The sequence below is a fragment of the Euprymna scolopes genome, chromosome 42 (assembly GCF_053919585.1).
Source record: "Euprymna scolopes isolate OS-2025 chromosome 42, ASM5391958v1, whole genome shotgun sequence".
Lineage (NCBI taxonomy): Eukaryota > Metazoa > Mollusca > Cephalopoda > Sepiida > Sepiolidae > Euprymna > Euprymna scolopes.
In genome coordinates, this window is record NC_136523.1 from 5,007,501 (window position 1) to 5,012,694 (window position 5,194).

Below are 5,194 nucleotides of genomic sequence, written 5' to 3' on the forward strand. Positions count from 1 at the left end.
CTTGAGTTGAGCCAAAAACAATAAATTTTATGGGGTCATAATAGGGGTCAAATTTAAAAAAAATGACCGCTTTTTTTTATTGTTTTTGCTTAACATACACCTCCAAACACCCGGGCAACGCCGGGCACCCATGCTAGTATATATATATATATATATATATATATATATATATATATATATATATATATATATATGTATAAGGAATGAAAAAATGTACCAGCGGTGGTTGACGTTATGTTTAAAGAAAAAATAGAAAAAACCGAATGAAATTATTAAAAAATCAACGTTTCGTCCTTGTCTCAGAGGACATCTTCAGGATAATTGAAATAAAAATGTGATAAAAGAAAAAGTCATAGATCGTGCGAAAAAGGACAGTTTTTTAAAATCCAACCCATGTCGGGAAAGGACGAATATGTGTGCGTATGGGAAGGTTGTTTGATGTCTATATATACAATTTTAAAATATATATATATATATATATGTATGTATATATATATATATATATGTATGTATTATGTATATACATATGTGTATATATATGTGTATGTATATCTATATATGTATATAAATATGTATATATATATATATGTATATAAATATGTATATATATGTATATATATATATATGACATGAACAAGTCGACCTATAGCAACTATGAAAATTTTAAATGGAACCCTGTACCTGTCAACAACATGACATCTACACTAACCCTTTCCCTCTCTCCCTCTCTCTATCATCTACTTAATATACCTTGCTGAACAAGCAAAAAGCAGTTAAAATTTAAAACCTAAAAATTGAAACTCCCCCCTTCTTCTCCTTACCCCCTTTCTTTTTTCTTTACCATCCTCTCTCAACATCCTCCTCCCTATATCCATATATCTCCACCCACGCCTACCTGAATCTGCTACCTCCCACACACAATACAATCTAATGTATTTTAACCTTCAAAACTGAAATATTGTTAATACCCGTCTCCCTCCCACTTATTATCTCCTAACCCCTTTTTTTCGAATTTCTTCTAAAACACTTCTTCCTAATTATAACAACCATTTTTGTAAAGTCTGACGAGGCTGTTAGATCGTAAACATGGTCCAACATCCGAAACATGTGTAACCAAATAGATAAAATGGTATATATATATATATATATATATATATATATATATATATATATATATATATAAATGTCAAATACGTAAAAAAACCCCAAAAAACAAACCGCGCATAATATTTCAAGACAAAGTGTTGATGGCAACAAAAAGTGTATTTCATTTTACGTTACAATTGTTTCAATGTCTAGTTCGACAATTTCAAGCATTATATCGTTTGAAAATTTTCCAAAACCAGCAAACGATATAATACTTGAAATTGTCGAACTAGACAATTGAAACAATTGTAACGTAAAATGAAATGCACTTTCTGTTGCCATCAACACCTTGTCTTGAAGTCTTGATTTTGCACACACAGTATATTAATGCTCAATTATGAAATGTGATAATTTTGTAGCTTAATCCTTAAGTCAACCATTTTGGGCTTAAAACCTATTGGTATATGAAAATTTACTGAATTACCCGAACTCAGTACATTACATATAAGTATATATATATATATATATATATATATATATATATATATATATATATATATATATTTCTATGTGTGTATATATATATATATATAATATTCATGCAAGCTGAAATATTATACGCAGTTAGATTTTTGTTTTATTTACGTATCCAATATTTTTGTAGCTTGTTTTTCTTGGCAATTTATAACTATAATAAATTGCGGTTTCATTTGATGCCATAACCAGTAAATGCTAGCACTTTTACAAATATAATTTGCTGATTCCTTTCTGTCCTCTAATAAGAATAGCAAAGATAGCATTCTTTGAAACTCTGCGAAATAAGGACCTTGTTAATTGTTTTTGTGAGTATTCAGTCGAACAATAAATTTTGAAACTCTCTTTGTGTGTGAGAATTCGTTCCCTATGGACTCCTAAACGGCTGGGCCGATTTTTTTTTTTTTAAATTTGACACAAATGTACTTCTTATGCTTCGTAGTGTTCATAGATAGGTTTTATATCCGAATATCTTCGATACCTACCGATAATCGAAAAAAAAAAAAACAGAAAAGAAAACGATGAAAGAAAGACCTGGCGATTTTGACTAAACTTACTACCTTATACAGCCTGTTTGGTTATTTTGTTTCTATGCATACTGGGTGACGTTAGACAAAGATAACGTCAAAATGGATGACGTCATCAATGTAAACGCAGATCGCTCAATATTATCGTGCTCTTTTTGATTGTACCTATTTACTATGCCTCCACCGAAAGAGAACAAGAAATGGAAGTGCAGCATCTGAAGAACAGATGGTATTTATTTGCTCCCCCACCGAGAAAATTAGGCACAAGGCCAATTTTTAAAGTGAGGAGTGAAGGGAGGGGAAGGGAAAAAGGGGACCAGCTCCCGAGAGGTGGGAAATGGGAGCTGGTTAAAGGTCAGGCATGTGGGGTTGCCCCCACATCTGGTCTTTGCTAGTCATAGCTAGTCCTAGCTTGCAGTATCTGTCGGAACAGATGGTATTTATTTGCTCCCCCACCGAGCAAATTAGGCACAAGGCCAATTTTTAATGTGAGGAGTGAAGGGAGGGGGAAGGGAAAAGGGGACCAGCTCCCGAGAGGTGGGAAATGGGAGCTGGTTAAAGGTCAGGCATGTGGGGTTGCCCCCACATCTGGTCTTTGCTAGTCATAGCTAGTCATAGCTTGCAGTATCTGCCGGAACAGATGGTATTTATTTGCTCCCCCACCGAGCAAATTAGGCACAAGGCCGATTTTTAATGTGAGGAGTGAAGGGAGGGGGAAGGGAAAATGGGGACCAGCTCCCGAGAGGTGGGAAATGGGAGCTGGTTAAAGGTCAGGCATGTGGGGTTGCCCCCACATCTGGTCTTTGCTAGTCATAGCTAGTCATAGCTTGCAGTATCTGCCGGAACAGATACTACACTTTGATCTTAATTATACCTAACGTTGGTAATGTAGTTTGAACATTTTTTTTTTTTTTTTTTTTTTTTTTCTAAATTTTAATCGAAATCGTTCGAGACAATGTATGGAGCCACTTGATGTAAGGAACTAAAATATATATATATATATATATATATATATATATATATATATATATATATATATATATATATATATATATATACCCCGAGGTGAAAACTAGCCAACGATAAGTGTTAGATGTATATATTTGGATAGAGAAAACATAAAAAACAGAACTTCTTTCGCCTTTGTCAGAAAAATTAATCATGGAATGTGAGGACAAAATAAGGGAAGCTAGAGTTACGAGGCGACCGGAAGTAAAGGTTTACTTTCTACTATTGCTGTTTATACCTCAAAATTTAGAAGCGGTTCGACAAATGACAAACTAACGAATATGCACTAAAACTTTATGTTTTCATGCCTTTTTTTATTCTTCGTTTGTTTCTACCATTTTCTCTCTCTCTCTCTCTCTCTCTCTCTCTCTCTCTCTCTCTCTCTCTCTCTATCTATCTATCTATCTATCTATCTCAAAGACTCTTTATCGAGATCTAAAGTTAAAATCCTAAAAGTAGTTCAAGAACAAATGAACAATCCGGTGCTACAACTTTTTTTTCTTGGCCTTTTGGTCAAGATCAAAGTGTAGTATCTGTTCCGGCAGATGCTGCACTTAAGATAATTTGTACCAGTCAATGGAGGGGAAACCCTCTATACTGGGACAATTATTATTTTTAGTAACCAGAGTGCCCCCTTTTTGCCTACTTTTAGGGGAGCTGGTTTTTACCTCACATTAAAAACGGCCTTGTGCCTAATTTGCTCAGTGGGGGAGCAAATAAATACCATCTGTTCCGGCAGATGCTGCAAGCTATGACTAGCAAAGACCAGATGTGGGGGCAACCCCACATGTCTGACCTTTAACCAGCTCCCATTTCCCACCTCTCGGGAGCTGGTCCCCTTTTCCCCTTCCCCCTCCCTTCACTCCTCACATTAAAAATCGGCCTTGTGCCTAATTTGCTCGGTGGGGGAGCAAATAAATACCATCTGTTCCGGCAGATGCTGCAAAGCTATGACTAGCAATGACCAGCTATGACTAGCAAGGACCATATGTGGGGCCAACCCCACATATCTAAACTTGGTCACTGAAGGGGCAACCCTTCATACCAACAGTTTCTAATCCAGCTCCCATTTCCCACCTCTCGGGAGCTGGTGCCCCCTTCCCTCCCCCCTTCCCTCCATCTCCACATTAAAAAACGGCCTTGTGCCTAATTTGCTACGTGGGGAAGCAAATAAATACAAAGATCAAAGTGTAGTATCTGTTCTTCAGATGCTGCACTTCTATTTCTTGTTCTCTTTCGGTGGAGGATCAATCTTTCACGACTGAGACAATTTTTATTTTTGTACCTTTTCTCCACGTTAAAAAACGACCCTGGTGTCTAACTCTGTCCCGTGGGGAGGCATAGTAAATAGGTACTACAACTTTTCCTCTCCATCTTTCTTTCTTTCTTTCTTTCTATTAGTCACATATTCTCTCTTTCTCTTTCTACATTCATTCTTTAAGACCCGTTACAATTATCGATATCCACGTTTGCTTACAATATCCATTTTTCCGTGCCACCATAGCGACAACAAACGATGCCTCTTTGGTACGCACTCAATGACCCGCTGATTGTGAGAAGAACAGAAAACAAGTTATGCTCTCGTTCTTCTGCACAAGTCGTCCAGACCCCACCTTCCCATCCACGTCACTTCCATCACTGCTATGTGCGCACTCAATGAACATGCAAATTCGAAAATGCACGCTGTATGCCTATTTCAATGCATTTCTAATTTAATCTCTTCTACCACCAGCAGTTTTTAGAGAGGAGGGCATGCACTTCGCAATCGGTCTAATAGAGATTTTTTTTTCCTGTTAGGCTGAGATATGGTTCTGCGCAGATCTGAGAGATCCACTTTCCCAGGCTTTGTCTTCTCCTTGAAAAGCGGCTTAGTTTATTGCTAATCGCCTGGGAATACCGACAGGTCTCCTCAGATATTTTTTGTAACCGAGTTCGCGTATCCTAGTGTGTTGTCGCTTTCAAAGTTCACCTGACCTTGCGTCAAATCTCCTGGCCAATATACGCATTCAAGGATACCAAGAAAAAAAAAAATTCAGCGA

The 5,194-nt window shown here is 36.8% G+C and overlaps 1 pseudogene; it reads left to right on the forward strand.

The window, feature by feature from the left end:
- Positions 1-3,648: 3,648 nt before the first annotated feature.
- LOC145267322 (U2 spliceosomal RNA) lies at positions 3,649-3,795 on the forward strand (annotated as a pseudogene).
- Positions 3,796-5,194: the final 1,399 nt, after the last annotated feature.